Source organism: Eschrichtius robustus, chromosome 1 (assembly GCF_028021215.1).
Source record: "Eschrichtius robustus isolate mEscRob2 chromosome 1, mEscRob2.pri, whole genome shotgun sequence".
Lineage (NCBI taxonomy): Eukaryota > Metazoa > Chordata > Mammalia > Artiodactyla > Eschrichtiidae > Eschrichtius > Eschrichtius robustus.
Window position 1 is genome coordinate 158,529,316 of NC_090824.1, and position 18,094 is coordinate 158,547,409.

General features: G+C 41.1%; 1 protein-coding gene across 1 annotated transcript in view; it reads left to right on the forward strand.

The window, feature by feature from the left end:
- Nucleotides 1-2,812: 2,812 nt before the first annotated feature.
- AKAP13 (A-kinase anchoring protein 13) overlaps nucleotides 2,813-18,094 on the forward strand; it is a 342,139-nt gene continuing 326,857 nt past the window's right edge. The window contains exon 1 of the mRNA XM_068557294.1: nucleotides 2,813-3,031. The gene's annotated coding sequence lies outside the window, so the exon portion shown is untranslated. The remainder of the gene's footprint in view (nucleotides 3,032-18,094) is intronic.

Below are 18,094 nucleotides of genomic sequence, written 5' to 3' on the forward strand. Positions count from 1 at the left end.
GGAGTTGGCTTCACCCCAAGCAAGGGGCTGAAAGTGAAAGTTATTTAAGGCAACAGCAGGGTACTATTTGTACTGTGAAAGGAATAAAGAGTCCACTGCTATGAAAGAAGAGCCCTGAGGCAAGTTGGTTCCAGCGCTCCTTCTTTTACCAAAGTAGACATTTTAGGGACCATGGGTCTCAAGAGAAATTCATGTTCTTACATCTGTGTTGATTTTGTTTTTTCCTTGCTTTGGTAATTTCCAGGGACTCTGCAAAATGGGGTTTATTCTTGTTAGAGTTATAGGTATTATAACCTATGTAAATCAATTGGAGAACTGTAAGTTGACTGGAGAGACAGGTTAGAGATAGTTGAGAGATACAAAATCCTACTGCTGCTTGATAAGGCCCTGGTATATTTCCTGGCTTGAAAACTTACTCAGGAAAAGTGAGAGAATTACTAAACCCCAAATCTCTTTCTGGTGAAATGAGGCATACTGAATAGAGACATTTGGTGTCCCTTGGAAGAACAAGTCTTTAGTATCAGGGACCGTCAGTTTGAGGGCACCTCATAGTAGCTCCTTCTGTACAAATTCATTCATGCAAAACTTCTGAGTGCCTACTGTTCCCACTGGGACTCTGTTAGGTGTAGGAGAGAGAGGGGTAAACAAAACAGACTTTAGGGAACTTGCATTACAGTTGGGGGAGAGAGCCCATAACCACACCCAAATAAGATACTTTCAGACCGGAATAAAAGCTGAGAATAGGTTTGAGTAATATGAATGAGAGGGACTAGGTGAGAGTGAATTATTTTAGATAGACGTTTTCTCTGACGAGGGACATTAGAGCTGGTGCCTGGATGATGAGAATGTGCCAGCCATGCAGATAACTACTTAGGACTTCCCAAGAAGACAGAAGATTTAGCTGTCTGGGGAATGTAGAGTAGACCCTTGCCCCTCAAAGCAGGGTCCCAGACAGGAAGCATCAGAATCACCTGGGAGTCTGTTAGAAGTGTAGAATCCCAGATCCCACCCCAGACCTACTGAGTCAGAATCCACATTTAACAAAATGTCCCAGGTGATTTGTAGGCATGGTAAACTTTGAAAAACGCTGGACTCTCGACCTTTTCTGCAGCTCACTGGGAAGGTATAAATCCTGCTGAGGCTGGGAGCAGGGAATGTTGTTGTCAGCAGTCACTAGAAAGACAACATGGTAATATCTGCTGCTGTTTGCTCCAGCAGAAGACCATGGGGTTTTCACGTGTTAGGGTCCAAGAGATTTTCTAGGTTAGTCCCCTTGCTTTACAGGAGACTGAAGTTCTTTGAGAAGGGGTGACCTCCTCAGGGTGGGCTTCTTTGGGACAGAGTCAGGACTAGGATCTAGGAGTCTCCTCTCTCTGGGCCACCTTTCAAATATATTGACAGGACAGATTAGAGTGAGTATGGAGGAGGGAATAATAAGGTGATTGGGAAATAATTTCACCTGAAGCACTGGAAACGTTTGTCCTTGGTTTTCCATTCTGTGAGGCTGAAGTAAGAAAACATATGTGAGAATCAGGTTCACTTACAGGGAAGCAAATTTCTGCTCAAGGCTAGGAGCACTTCTAAGATTTAGAGCCAAACAACAATGAAAGTGCCTGATTCAGGCAGTAAGTATTCACAGTAGCCCCTCTCAGGTAGTCAGTCACTGGTAGGGAGCTTGGTTGTATCAGGTTTCCCAAAAGATAGTCCTTTGCATCTTCACATTTTTGGGGGTCTTATCCTATATAAGTATTTTAAATTGATATAAAATACGTGTGTAACCTGTGTAAAGTGCACTAATCTTAATTGTACACTGGATGAATTTTCACATGTCTATACCTTTGTTATTTACCATTCAGATCAAAATACAGAACTTGCCCAGCACCTGCCCTGTTCCTTCCCAGCCAATAATGCTTCTCCTTCTAGGTAACCACTGTTCTTACTTCGATTACTATCAATTTGCACGTTTTTGAACTTATGTGAAGTATAAGTACATATATACTTTCTATATAACGTAAATTTTTTACTTAAATTTTTTCTTTAAGTAGATTCATGTTTTACAGCTTATCTAAGAAATAACATCAATGAAATAGTCTTTTGATGTGAAAGGCATTTTCCTCCAATACACATTAAAATAAACGCACAACTATCAAAATGAGTTTATTCGTGTATTAACAGACCACATTTTGCTTTTCAAAAGCCACCAGATGATTCCTGAGGTCCTTGCAACTTGCAGATTGTCTGATTTTGCGGTGATCGGGAAGCCAAAAGTTTATGGAACGCCCTGTCACAATCCTGATGCCACCATAGATCCATCCATCCATCCATCCAACTAAAACACTTGTTGAATACCTAGCCACGACTCTCTCAGGCACTGGACACAGAAAAGACCCCACTTTCTGATTTCAAGTGGAGGGAAACAGAAGAGTAAATCATTTCAGTATGTGTTACGGTAAGTGCTACAGCTCAGGTAAGCACCCTTACACAGAGGAAGGGCGGCTTCCGGAGTCAGGGCGCAGAGGAGAGGGTGAGTGAGCATTTCAGTCTGCACCTCTACCAGCCACCCGACTTTGATCACTTTGCCGCAGCGCTGCAGCTGCGGTCAACCTCAGCCTTCCTTAGCAACCCGAGGGGACCGCCCAGGTGTCTTCCTATTGGTCTCACGGAGCTTGATGGGCAGCTCTGCTGTGCAACCCCGGCTCGCGGCCCCCGGCTCCGCGCTTACTCACAGGAGAGCTCGTAGGCGTTACAGCTCTCCCCGGGTGCCCCGCCCATCCCCGAGTAGCTTGTGGCGCATGCGCGGGCTGGCTGGGGCTGTGTGCAGGGCCAGCAGGGAGCCGGAGCCGCCGCGGTGAAGCTTCTAGGCTCCGCCGAGGTCGCCGCGCCCGCTACTCGCCTCTGCCGCCGCAGTTTCAAGCCGTTGCCACCACCGCCGCCTCTGCCGCCGGAGGAGCGGCCGCCTATTGTCTTTCTCCGCAGCGAAGGTGCGGAGCTGCTCCGGCTCGGCCCGCGGGGGAACCCCGGGCGCCTCACGGTGAGAGCGCAACTTAGTTGGCGGAGTTGGGGGAAGTTTTGTGATTTGAGGAGGGGTCGCGGGTGGGGAGCGCGGGCCCCTCCCCCTGCGGCCGGTCCTCCGGGCGGGGGCCGGAGCGGGGATCCGGGGCTGCGGGGGCTGGGCGGGGGCGCGCGGGCGCGCGGGCGGGGATGAATGGGCGTCGCGGGAGCGCCCCCCGGCTCTGCGGCCCCCGATTCCTTCCGCGGCCCCCTTCACGCATTGTCTGCCCTGGGGCCGCGGCGCGCCTTGCCGCTCCCGCAGCCCAACTTCGGGGCCGCCTCCACTCCCGGAGTAGGGGGCACGGCCGTCCCGCACGGCCGCGATGCCCCCTCAGGTGCCTGGACCCCCGGCCTTGCCCGGTCGGCTCCTGTGGGAGCGGGAGCCGCGGTAGCCCCCCGGGAGCTGCGGCTACTCCGCGGGTCCCTCCCGTCCGGGAGTCGGCGAACAAGTGCTGCGGCCGCGAGGGAGAGGCTCTCGGGGGCCGGCGCGAGCGGTAAACACGCCGGGCCTTACCCGCCTTAGGGGGGCGCTCTCGGCGCCTGTTCCCGGGGGCGCGGCCGGGGCACCCGCGCGGGTCAGAGACGTGCAGCCCGAGGGGACCCGCTTTGGGACCGTGCCACGGGCTCAGCTCTGTCGAGTTCAAATGCAGCCATACTTTGAGACCAAACCAAACTTTTTTTTGGGTAAATATGGCTTACTGAACCCCTCTCCCTACCCCCCTTTTTCCCCCCAGAGTCAACCAGTATGTTAAGATTTTAAAATAAATGTGGGGGAAATCCTCAAGAGTTTTTCTATCAGAAGAAAGGATTGGCTTTTTGTTTTTGTGTGTGTTTTTTTTTTGAACTAGTTCTTACAGCAAAATGATTCCGTCACATTTAAGTTTCTAGATCTTACTGTGAACTCAGGAGTTGACAGTGTAAGTTGGATTGAGCAATACTTTGGTGTTCGTCTTAGCTTTTACACTCCTCAGTGAAGTTATTTTGAGAGTTTGTTGCCCCAGGCATATAGAACTAAAGGAAAAAGCAGTGTGCTTTTTTTTCTTATTTAACATCCCTGCCTCCCGCCCCCCCCAGTTTTATTTTCATAAGTAACTTTATTTCTTTAAACCGTTGGATTGCCCAGATCAGGATAAATGCAGGCAGTTTTGGAAAGATCATTTTTTGCAAGTTTGTAAAGGAGTTGTGATCAGCTGAGATAAATCATTGTTAGTCCTGTAGGCTTTCGTGGTCTCTAGGGAATTTGCAGGCTGCAAGAAGTACAAGCCTTGTTGTCAAGCTTTGGGTGCATCGGTTCTGCTGAATTCAGTTCATTTGGCTTATGATGTGAGAATGATTCTGTTTAAGTCCCCCCGGTGGAACAAGCCTAAATGTCTGTCAAATTGCGTGGTGGAACAAAATGACCAGAATGTGTTCCTATCAGTTGCATATCCCTTTGCCATCTGCTAAATTAACAAGAAAAATTTGAGAAATACGGTGTGGGTCAATATGCGTTGATTGGTTTCTCATGCTAAGTGAGTAATGTGAAGTGTTGCCTGGGTTTTCCTGGTTAGGTTGGCCTAATTTTGCTCTGAAAAAGCAACTTACTTCACCTGACAAAGCTAAAGAAACATGTCCTGATGGCATAAGTTTGTATTTTTAAAGTACAACAACAAGGTCACTTTTAGGAATCATAATCCTTGCTCTTAGGGCTTTCCTTCCTGGTTGTGTGGCTGTGTGTACCTGTGTGGGGGGCGGTTGTGGGGAGGGACGGTGACAGAGGTTGGAAGGTGTTGTCAGGGAGGGACAAAATGTAAACAAACACTACTTAGAACATATGACAAGTAGGCCAGTTGCTTTCCCTCTCTGATAGCATGTTATACATACTTTTGCTTTAGGATTTCTCACACTTCATTTTTTTTGCCTGACTAATAGTAACTGCATATGTAGTATAAATGGACTCCTCTTCTAGCCTCTTAACTCCCTGAGGGCTGTGATGGGTCTTAGCTTTGTGCCTCTGTGCCAGGAAGGAGTCTTAACACAGCTCAGGTGCTCAGGATGCATTTGAATTGGGTGAAGTGCTTGGTACTTCACCCTAGTGTGGTACCCAGAGAACCACTAACTCTGGGGACTTGTTAAACATGACAGCTCACTTGCAGATCTGTGATGAAATTTAGTGTACTTTATAAGGATTTCTAACCTTTCTTTTTAACCTGTTAATTACTTCTTGAAAAGAATTGAGGTTTAAACAGTGAGCTATGGATTTCAGAAAGTGGTTCTAATCGAGAAAATTTCTCCCTTTTTTGGTGAAATGATTACGACTGCTGGACAAATCCATTCACTCCTCTGCCTGTTCATACCTCTGTTGTGAATTGGGGAGGTAGCACAGTTTAGAAGAAGTACATCTTTTGGAATTAGGTAAATTTGAGTTCAAATCCCCACCCTTCCATTGACTAGTTGGGTAGCCTTGAGCAGGTTACTTATCCCCTCAGAGCTTCAGTTTCCTACTGTGTAAGGTATAGTTACATACTTTACAGCATTCTTAGCCATAAATGAAACTATGTGACATACTTCATAGTGTGCCTCACATTAAGTAGGTGCCTGTTACCTGGTAGCTGTAATGACAATAATTTGGATAATTTTTGTATGAATTAAGAGAGCATTTTTAAAAGTCTGATGCTTCTGAGAACAGTGGTTTAGCTGTTTGTTTCGTAAAGAGGGAATGCTTCTGAGAATTGAGAGTCTTAAATGCAGTTTTTTTAAAGGTGCAGGTTGAACTGAATGTTAATAGAAAGAGCAGTTTTATTTTCTCAGTCAGCTCTTAGTCTTTGAGTGGACTTTGCAGAGTGTCTCTGTAGGACAGAACTCTATGCATTTATAGTTTAGGAAATCGTTAGAGATGGGTTGTTTTCAACATTTGTAATAGGATATCTGAGTTATTTAGTTGCAGCTTTTCTTCCTTATTTTACCTTAATTTTGAAAAATAACAGGCATGGATTATGACTACGTTTCTCAAATTTGATTAAGATGGGACTGGACTGTGGGTTAATAAAGCAGTAGTACAATTCAGAGACTTGAGCAAATCATTTACTTCCCCTTCAAGATAACACTTTTGAAGGCGCCACCATTTGCGGAAGGAAACAGTGATTTAAATCAGTTATACCAGCTTTGTTTAGAATATTCAGAATACCAAGTGGAATAAATACATTCTAGAAATATTAACCTGTCATGGACATTTCTGTATATTGAATCGCATCTTTCCATTTGTTTTCTTATAAAATAAGGGCAAAAAGTTAACCATGAAGGATTATAGTAAATCTTTAAAAATTATAATTGACCAGACTCACAGATTGAGGAAAAAAACAAAGTTGACAAAGCTAGATGAACACACTTGGACTTTTGGTAATCCCCTCTTTTAAAGTTAACATTGAAGTGCGCTTGAATAAACTTGGTTATTACTGATGGGGACAGGCATCCATTTGGAAGCAGTGCTCCGGAGTCACTGTCGGGATGTCTTACCCCACTGTAAGCGGGGGGAGAGGAGGAAGCTGTTCGTGGAAGGAAGTTTGTTTCATTCATGTGTCTTCACATTTATGGTCTTGTGGTCCACCTCTCGGTTGATTGGGACATACAAATAGAAGATGGGTAGGTAACCCATTTTTGTCAGTCCTTGCTCAGAGAATGCACCAGTAGACCTGATACTGAGATACTGTGATTGTTACGAATACTTGTGTGGGACAATGGTGTGTTTTCCTTTTTTATCTCTTCAGAGCTGTGTTCAGAGCGTGGGGAAGGTGTGGATATCAGTGTGTGTGATGTGGGTATTGGGATGGGGAGAAGGAGACGGTGTGAGGGATTTACCATTTATGTCACTCTGTAGGCTCTTCTATTAGAAATCAGTCCTTTTGATATTTATTTATTTATTATTTATATTGGCTGTGCCGGGTCTTAGTTGCGGCATGCGGACTCTAGTTGTGGCATGTACGTGGGATCTAGTTCCCCGACCAGGGATCGAACCTGGGCCCCCTGCACTGGGAGTGCAGTTTTACCCGCTGGACCACCAAGGAAGTCCCAGAAATCAGTCCTTTTGAATTTTCACTTATGGTCCTATCTTAAGCCCATATTCGGCCACAAAAATAGTCTTTACCACCTCAAAAGGCTAGTTATTCCTGAATGGTTAGGAATTAAGTATGTCAGACTGTAATGAATTAGTCTTTTAGACAGCCGAAGATGTCAAGCAAGAGAACAGCACCTAGCAGTTATGTGGAGTTTCACAAACCCAAGATGACTCTCTGATGGTGATGTCTACTGAAGGCATATGATACGGGGCCACATGGCTGACTTCACATCCGAACTTCGCCAGTTATTGGCAGTGTGTCCTTGAGCAGGCCACTTCATCTGTTTCAGACTTAGTATCCTTACTTATAAAATAAGAACAAATTTGATATTGTCATCCTACCTACTCCCCACTACTGTCCTGAGAAACGCTCGAGATAAAGCACTATACAGACGCTTTGTCATTTTGTAGTTTTGCTGGTTGGCTACTGGTTTGGATAAAATTCAAATCCTAGTCTATAAAAGGAGAAAACATCCAACTAAGTTTATTGGTTTTTCCTTATAAATATTATACCATTTCTATTGCCATTCTTACTTGGGAAAATGGATACTTCTTACTTTTGGCTCTTATCTTCTCAGATTTCCTTTTATAACATATTTGTCATGGAGTATTTTTCTAAACTCAGTGCTTGCTGTGAGACCCAAGTTACTCTGAAATCACAGGAACTGACATTGGATGCCAGTGCTTGAAGTCAGGTGAAACCACAGTAAACAGTGAACAAAGAATGTCAGAATGTTTTAGAAGAGTACAAAAGAAGCTAGTGTATTTGTCTGATCTTTACTGACTAATTTTCTTAAATTATTTTTAAAAAAATTAAAAAATAATCAGGGAGTGTGCCTCTTATGTGCCAGATGTTATACTATGTGTCTTACATACATTTATTTCGTTTTTGAAACCAACCTGTGAAGCAGGAATTATTAACCCGTTTTAAGGGGAGGAAACACCCTCAAAAGTGATTTGACAGTGGTCACATAGTTGTTAAATTTTGGTGCTAAAATTTGAACTCAGATTATTCTGGCTCCAAAGGGCATGCTTTTCACATCATTGATGCTGTTACCTGAAAAGAGTACATTTTAAAACAAATCAGGTTTACTGAGTTATTGTTTATATGATAAAATGCACCCCTTTTAAGTATATGGAGTTTGATGAGTTTTGACAAATGTACCCATACATGTAACTTAACAACACAATCAAGGTATAGTATGTTTCCGTCACTCCAGAAAATTCCCTTGTGCTGTTTTCCAGACAGTTCTGCCTTCATCCCTCACCCTGCTGCCTACCTTGCCATAGGTAACCACTACTCTGCTCTCTGTCACTAGAGTTTTGTCTGCAAACTATGGCCCTCAGGCCAATCTGGCCTACTGCCTTTTTTTTTTGCTTTATGACAAAGTGAATCAGCTGTACATATACATATATCCCCATATTTCTTCCCTCTTGCATCTCCCTCCCTTCCACCCTCCCTATCCCACCCCTCTAGGTGGTCACAAAGCACTGAGCTGATCTCTCTGTGCTATGTGACTGCTTCCCACTAGCTATCTGTTTTACATTTGGTCGTATATATATGTCCATGCCACCCTCTCACTTCGTCCCAGCTTACCCTTCCCCCTCCCTGTGTCCTCAAGTCCATTCTCCATGTCTGTGTCTTTATTCCTGTCGTGCCCCTAGGTTCTTCAGAACCATTTTTTTTAAAGATTCCATATATACGTGTTAGCATACGGTATTTGTTTTTCTCTTTCTGACTTACTTCACTCTGTATGACAGGCTTCTAGGTCCATCCACCTCACTACAAATAACTCAATTTCGTTTCTTTTTATGGCTGAGTAATATTCCATTGTATATATGTGCCATATCTTCTTTATCCATTCATATGTCGATGGACATTTAGGTTGCTTCCATGTCCTGGCTATTGTAAATAGAGCTGCAGTGAACATGTTTTTTTTAATAAATAAAGTTTTATTGGGACACAGCAGTGCTCCTATATTTACATATTGTCTGTGACTGCTTTGGTGCTACACTGACAGAACAGTTACAAGACATCCTGTGGTCCACAAAGCAGAAAGTATTTACTACCTCACTTTTTAGAGAAAAAGTTTGCTAATCCTTGTTCTACATAACCAAATATAATGATAACATCTAAAAAAATGAACAATTCCATAGAATTATTCAGTGCATATTCAACTTTCCCTATTTGTCCTCCAAATATCTTTTTATAGTTGATTAAAATTTTTAAAAAAAAAATAAGGATAATATTCCATTGTGTGTGTATTGGGCACTTGGGTTATTTCCATTTCTTCGCTTTGGTAAATAGTGCTGCTATGAACATTGGGGTGCATGTATCTTTTTGAATTGGAGTTTTAAACTTTTTGAATTAGAGTTGTTTTCTTTCTTATTATTGCCCCATCTGAGAGTGCGAAGACTTGCCCCTGTATTTTCTCCTAGAATTTTTATAATTCAGAATTTTCTTTTTTGTTTTGTTTTTTTTTAGTTCTTTTCTAATTTGTATTTCTTTTGTTTTTCTTCTCTGATTGCCATGGCTAGGACTTCCAAACCTATGTTGAATAATAGTGGCGAGAGTGGACATCCTTGTCTTGTTCCTGATCTTAGAGGAAATGCCTTCAGTTTTTCACCATTGAGAATGATGTTTGTTGTGGGTTTATCATATATGGCCTTTATTATGTTGAGGTAGGTTCCCTCTGTGCCCACTTTCTGGAGAGTTTTTATCATAAATGTGTGTTGAATTTTGTCAAAAGCTTTTTCTGCATCTATTGAGATGATCATATGGTTTTTATTTTTCTATTTGTTAATATGGTGTATCACATGGATTGATTTGCGTATATTGGAGAATCCTTGCATCCCTGGGATAAATCCCACTTGATCATGGTGTATGATCCTTTTAATGTGTTGTTGGATTCTGTTTGCTAGTATTTTGTTGAGGATTTTTGCATCTATATTCATCAGTGATACTGGTCTGTAATTTTCTTTTTTCGTAGTACCTTTGTCTGGTGTTGGTATCAGGGTGATGGTGGCGTCATAGCATGAGTTTGGGAATGTTCCTTCCTCTGCAATTTTTTGGAAGAGTTTGAGAAGGATGGGTGTTAGCTCTTCTCTAAATATTTGATAGAATTCACCTGTGAAGCCATCTGGTCCTGGGCTTTTTGTTTGTTGGAAGATTTTTAATCACAGTTTCAATTTCAGTGATTGTGATTGGTCTGTTCATACTTTCTATTTCTTCCTGGTTCAGTCTTGGAAGGTTATACCTTTCTAAGAATTTGTCCATTTCTTCCAGGTTGTGCATTTTATTGGCATAGAGTTGCTTGTAGTAGGCTCTTAGGATGCTTTGTATTTCTGTGGTGCCTGTTGTAACTTCTCCTTTTTCATTTCTAATTTTATTGATTTGAGTCCTCTCCCTCTTTTTCTTGATGAGTCTGGCTAATGGCTTATCCATTTTGTTTATCTTCTCAAAGAACCAGCTTTTAGTTTTATTGATCTTTGCTATTGTTTTCTTGGTTTCTATTTCATTTATTTCTGCTCTGATCTTTATGATTTCTTTCCTTCTGCTAACTTTGGGTTTTGTTCTTCTTTCTCTAGTTCCTTTAGGTGTAAGTTTAGGTTGTTTATTTGAGATTTTTCTTGTTTCTTGAGGTAGGCTTGTACAGCTATAAACTTCTCTCTGAGAACTGCTTTTGCTGCATCCCATAGGTTTTGGATCGTCGTGTTTTCATTGTCATTTGTCTCTAGGTATTTTTTTATTTCCTCTTTGATTTCTTCAGTGATCTCTTGGTTATTTAGTAACGTATTGTTCAGCCTGCATGTGTTTGTGTTTTTTACGTTTTTTTCCCTGTAATTCATTTTTGATCTCATAGCATTGTGGTCAGAAAAGATGCTTGATATGATTTCAGTTTTCTTAAATTTACTGAGGCTTGATTTGTGACCCAAGATGTGATCTATCCTGGAGAATGTTCCGTGCACACTTGAGAAGAAAGTGTAATCTGCTGTTTTTGGATGGAATGTCCTATAAATATCAATTAAATCTATCTGGTCTATTGTGTCATTTAAAGCTTCTGTTTATTTATTTATTTTCATTTTGGATGATCTGTCCATTGGTGTAAGTGAGGTGTTAAAGTCCCCCACTATTATTGTGTTACTGTCGATTTCCTCTTTTATAGCTGTTAGCAGTTGCCTTATGTATTGAGGTGCTCCTATGTTGGGTGCATATATATTTATAATTGTTATATCTTCTTCTTGGATTGATCCCTTGATCATTATGTAGTGTCCTTCCTTGTCTCTTGTAACATTCTTTATTTTAAAGTCTATTTTATCTGATATGATGAGTATTGCTACCCCAGCTTTCTTTTGATTTCCATTTGCATGGAATATCTGTTTCCATCCCCTCACTTTCAGTCTTTATGTGTCCCTAGGTCTGAAGTGGGTCTTTTATAGACAGCATAAAGATGGGTCTTGTTTTTGTATCCATTCAGTGAGCCTGTGTCTTTTGCTTTGAGCATTTAATCCATTCACGTTTAAGGTAATTATCGATATGTATGTTCCTGTTACCATTTTCTTAATTGTTATGGGTTTGTTTTTGTAGGTCCTTTTCTTCTCTTGTGTTTCCCACTTAGAGAAGTTCCTTTAGCATTTGTTGTAGAGCTGGTTTGGTGGTGCTGAATTCTCTTAGCTTTTGCTTGTCTGTAAAGCTTTTGATTTCTCCATCGAATCTGAATGAGACCCTTGCCAGGCAGAGTAATCTTGATTGTAGGTTCTTCCCTTTTATCACTTTAAATATATCATGCCACTCCCTTCTGGCTTGTAGAGTTTCTGCTGAGAAATCAGCTGTTAACCTTATGGGAGTTCCCTTGTATGTAACTTGTCATTTTTCCCTTGTTGCTTTCAATAATTTTTCTTTGTCTTTAATTTTTGTCAGTTTGATTACTGTGTGTCTCGGCGTGTTTCTCCATGTGTTTATCCTGCCTGGGACTCTCTGCTCTTCCTGGTGTTGGGTGGCTATTTCCTTTCCCATGTTAGGGAAGTTTTTGACTATAATCTCTTCAAATATTTTCTTGGGTCCTTTCTCTCTCTCCTCGTTCTAGGACCCCTATAATACGAATGTTGTTGCATTTAATGTTGTCTCAGATGTCTCTTAGGCTGTCTTCATTTCTTTTCATTCTTTTTTCTTTATTCAGTTCTGCAGCAGTGAATTCCACCATTCTGTCATTCTTCTGCCTCAGTTATTGTTATTGATTCCTTCTAGTGTATTTTTCATTTCAGTTATTGTATTGTTCATCTCTGTTTGTTTGTTCTTTAATTCTTGTAGGTGTTTGTTCTTTAATTCTTCTAGGTCTTTGTTAAACATTTCTTGCATCTTTTTGATCTTTGCCTCCATTCTTTTTCTGAGGTCCTGTGTCATCTTTAGTATCATTATTCTGAATTCTTTTTCTGGAATTTTGCCTATCTCCGTTTCATTTAGTTGTTTTTCTGGGGTTTTATCTTGTTCCTTCATCTGGTACATAGCTGTCTGCTTTTTCATCTTGTCTGTCTTTTTGTGAATGTGGTTTTTGTTCCACAGGCTGCAGGATTGTAGTTCTTCTTGCTTCTGCTGTCTGCCCTCTGCTGTAATTCAGAATTTTATATTTAGGTATATGAATCACTTTGAGTTATTTTTTCTAATGGCGCAAAGTGTAGATTGAGATTTATTTTTTTGCATATGGGTGTTTAGTTGTTCCAGCAGTGTTTTTTGAAAAGACATCTTTCTCCATTGAATTACCTTTGTACCTTTGCTGAAAGCCAGTTGATTATATATATGTGGGTCTGTTTCTGGATTCTGTATTCTGTTCCATTGATCTGTGTCTTTCATTTTTCCATTACCACACTGTTGATTACTGTAGCTTTATACTAAGTCTTGAAATCAGGTAGTATGAGTTCTCTAATTGTGTTATTTTTCAGAATTGTTTTTGAATGTTATAGTTGCTTTGCCTTTCCAAGGACATTTTATTTATTTATTTTTATTTTCATTATGTATGTATGTATGTATGTATGTATTTATTTATATCTATTTTTTTGGCTGCATTGCGTGGCTTGTGGGATCCTAGTTCCCCGACCAGGGGTTGAACCCAGGCTCTCAGCAGTGAAAGCACAGAGTCCTAACCACTGGACCACCAGGGCATTCCCTCAGGTACATTTTGGAATCAGCTTGTTGATATATATAAAAAATCCTGCTGAGATTTTTGATTGGCATTGTATTGAATCTGTAAATCACTTAGGGGAGAATTGACAGCTTAATAATACTGAGCCATGAACATGATATATCTATTTACTTAGACCTTTTCTGACGTTTTTATTAGTTTTTTGTAGTTTTAATAATTGGCTCTTGCACATATTTTGTAAGATTAATATGTATTTCATGCTTTCTGGTGCTGTTGTAAATGGTGCTTTTAAAATTTCAATTTCCAGTTGTCCATTGCTAGTATGTAGAAATAGGATTGAATTTTGTATGCCGACCTGGTGTCTTACAACCTTGCTAAACTCACTTGGGATCTTCTTCATAGACAGTAATGTCATTGGCAAATACAGGAAGTTTGATTTCTTCCTTTGTAGTCTGTATGCTTTTTATTTCTTTTTCTTGCTTTATTGAACTGGCTAGGACCCCCAGTATGATGTTGAACAGGAATTTTGAAAGTGGACATCTTTTCCTGATGTTAGGGGGAAAACATTTGTGTTTCACCATTAACATGTTCTTTAAAGTTTGTTTGTTTTTGTAGTAGTAAAGATGTCCTTTATCAAGCTGAGAAAGTTCTGTTTCTAGTTTGCTGAGAGTTTTTATCATGAATGGATACTGAATGTTGTCACAGGCTTCTGCATGTATTGAGATGATCGTATGTTGTTTTTCTTTACTTTGTAGATATGGTGAATTGCACTGATTTTTGAATGTTGAACTAGCCTTGTATTCCTTCGATAATCCTCAGTTGGTCATGATGTGTTTTTTTAAAAATCTCTTTATTATTTATTTATTTATTTATTTATTTAGGCTGCGCCAGGTCTTAGTTGTGGCATGTGGGCTTCTTAGTTGTGGCATGCATGTGGGATCTAGTTCCCCAGCCAAGGATCAAACCCAGACCCCCTGCACTGGGAGTGCAGAGTCTTACCCACTGGACCACCAGGGAAGTCCCCATCATGATGTATTTTTATATCTTGTTGGATTCAATTTGCTACTGAATCTTTTTTATTTCTTCTATTTGTCTATGTTCATTTAAAAAAGATTCTTGGTCATATGTATAATACTCATATAATAGTTGTTAAAATCCGTGTTCATTAATTCCATTATTTCTTTCTATGGGCTGATTTTTTTTTTTTTTCCCCTGTCTTGGGTCACATCTTCTTGTAATTTCTTGTTAGATCCTAGAAATGGTGAATTTTAAGTTGTTGATTGCTGTTGATTGGTCTACGATAGACCAACCCTAACTCTTGTCCTTTTACTCTAAGGCTTGTTTCACCCCATTACTAAGGCCTGAAGCCTCCGTAGTTTCCATTGAAGAATAAGATGTTCTCTGCTCTGGGTGGTCAGAATATGAATGTCTGCCAGCACTGTGTGAGCTCTGGGGTAAGGTAGCATATAGTTCTTGGGTCATTCTTTGCCTGCCTTTGTAGATTTTTTTACAATATGCACACATGGCTTATTATTCAATATTAGACTCAAGCAGGCCTCTGTGCTGATTTATGGAGATCCTTCTTCATGCAACTCCCTCCTTTCTAGTACTCTGCAGTTTTTAGGTTCCTGAGCCTTCTCATACTCTTTGACTTCTTAGCTTGAGAAAACCGCCATGCTTTGCTTGGGCTCCTCATTGCAGGTGGTCCAGCATGTGACTCCCGGCTGAGAAAGCTGGTGCACTTGTGGGGTTCACCTCATCTCTTCCCTTTGCTAGGGATTGCAGTCCTGTGCTGCTGGTTGTCCAGTAGCTAAAAGATGTTGCCTCGTATATTTTGTCCATTTTTCTGGTTGTTGGGGGGTGGGGTGTGTGGCAGATGAGTCAAGATCCAGTTACTCCATCATGGTTGGAAACTGAAATCCCTTGGAAGAGTATACTTTATTGATGGTGCTCAAAGTCTCGTTATAGGATTCTTCAAGTCTTTCTGGGTGTGAATATCAAAGAAATGTTTGTTAAATGTCTACTGCCTGTAGCTAGCCCTTACTCTGTAGGTAATACAGAAAAAGTAGATATCTTCTAGTTGAAGAGGTATGTACATAGTACATACATGAGATTAATCAAAGATGTGAAATGCTCTAGTGATGAGCAGAAAGAGAAAGCACTGTGGTCTGATATTTTCTTATAGAAATGCTTTCTTTTACATTTTTGTTTCTTAGCCTGTATTTATAATTCCCTTTCATGGCACAGGATGAAGTGGGTCAGTGGGTAGAGTATTGGCTCTTTCATATGCATTTGGTGACTTATTTGCTGTGTGGCTTTAAGTAAATTTTTTTGTCTCTGAAACTCAAGTTTTCTCATTTGTAAAATGGGCATGTGACATACCTTGTAGGGTTGTTTGTTATTCAACACATATTTGGGTGCTTTCTGTACGTCAGGCACTGTTCTAGGTGATGAGAGTTCAGTAACAAATAAAATGTAGTTGCTGCCATCAAAGGGCTGACATTTTAGCGAGAGAAGCAGAACACAAACAGGTAAAAAACAACTTTGGTGATGTCTGGTTGTGATAATTGTAGGAAGAATATGAAGATTATTAGCAAAAATTGGGGAGGTCAAACAATACCTTTCTGAGGAGGTGAGATTTGAGAGAGACTTGAAGGAAGTGAAGAGAGCAAACCACCTGAAGGTCTCTGGATGTTCCAAGTGGAAGGAGCCTCAAGGGCAAAGAGCTTGAGGTGGGATTATGAACAGGGAGGCTAAGGATGGGGCGAGAAAGGAGAATAATAGGAGATAATGTATGTGTACGTAGAGGCTTGGTCAAATAGGCTTTTAAGTAAGATGGGAAGCAGCTGAAGGATTTGAGCAAGGAATGACAAGAGCTGATTTAGGTTTTGAAAGTTTCACTCTGCGTGTAGGGAGCAGGAGGTGGAAACAGAGAGACTAGTTAAGAGTTTTACACTAGTCCAGTCTAGAGAAGATGGTGGCTTGGCTTAGGGTGTGGCAGTGAAAGTCTGAGGAGGTTGGAATCTATGTTCCTGTGAAGATAGAACTGATAGGATTACACGGATTGGGAAAAGGTGTTGAGCAAAGAAGGCAATCAGGGATGATTCCTAGGTGTCATGGACAGCTGGGTGAATGGTGGTGTGGTTTCCTGAGTGGAAGAAGTGAAGTGGTTTTGCGGCGAGGAAGAAGTTGATTTCACTTCTGGACATGATAAGTTTGAGATCTGTGAGACTTTTAAGTGAAGATACCAGTAAGCATTTGGATGTGCAGACCTGGAGTTGAGGGCTGAAGGCTGGACTGGATTTACAAAGTAGAGAATTGTAGCTTGAGAAGGGAGGGTGGGGGTTATTGTGGGAATTAGTGATATCTAAAGCTCTTGGCACATAGTAGGGCAACATGGCGTGGCAGCTAGTAATAATAATGACAGTGGTAAAAAGCAACAACAACAACTGGGTATGACTAAGGGCTAGATATGAAAGAAGCAAGATGGTAGTGACCAGAAACAGCACCTTGTGTCAGTGTTAGTTAGGACTCCAAACCTGTTGAAAACTTTTCTCCTCTGAGCATGATAAAAGTAACATCGGTGAAATCTGTTGTACGTTTTCAGTCTCTATATCAGTTATCTTTAAATGTGACTCAGGAGTGTCATTACGTGTAGTGTACACACCGTACACAGGATAGTTTGGGAGGAGGCTGTTGCAAAGTATTAACTGTGGTTTCGTTTGAGGAGTGAGATGATGGTAGAGTGTCTTTTCATCTTCTAAATACTTTGCAATGTATATGTTTTTCTTTAATCTCTCTTTTTTTCTCTTTTAAATAAAGAGAGTTAATACCTTTGGAGCATCTACTCAGTTGGTGAGCCTCTGGGCTGATGAGTTTCATTTGTTTGTGGTTGCTAACACTACAGATGGGTCTTTGACTATGGTCTGTTGTCTTGAAAATTTGAGCCCTTGATCACAGGGGGGAATCGGGGGAAAGAGTATGGGTGGTTTTGATATGAGTCCACAACAGCTCCCAGGAAAATTGTTAGCACATGTTCTCCCCAGCAGGCTGGTTGTGACACTGCTTTGTTCAAAGGGGATGTTATGTTGCATTTGCATTGTGGTGGGCAGAGCACTTCAGATAAATTGAATCGAGCATGACTTTTTTTTTTTTTTCCTAAATCTGAATTATAACTATCCACACTAAGATTTTTAGAAGTATTCCTTTTCCCGGGTGATAACTGCCAAAGGTGACAGGGACTTTTTGCAGATTTGACATTTTCTGTAATTTATGAGTCACTTCTGAAAACACACTTAGTATAATTTGAAATGGTGTCTGTCAGTTAATCCATCTACCTGGTGTTGCCAGTTGAGTTCTGCCCTGTTTAAAGTCATTGTGTTTCTGGAGTCGGAGAAGAGAGATCCATTGTGGCGTTACATGGGAATCATTTCTGTTACCTTTTATAATCTAGAAGAAAGTGGTGTTTTGCCTCTTGGATACCTTGTGCACAGAGAGGCTGGGCTCAGAATACAAAGGAACCCTGGATGTGGCCTTGGAGTTTGGGAGTTATTTAGGAGGACAACATGACAACGAGAGTTTGAGAAGTAGAGTTCTAATTGTTCATTTGGTCACATGAAACCTTGGGGTCTGGCTGAGGTGCTTTCTCTGTTTGAGGATTAAGGATGCATATGGGTCAGTGGACAGGAATGACCGAAGCTTTTGCCTGGGCCCTCCTGCTAAAAGGGTGCTGTATGCTTAGAGCATAGGACAATGTGTATTTAAAGGACTTTTTCACTCTAGAGAGATCTTTTGCTCAAGATCAGGCCAT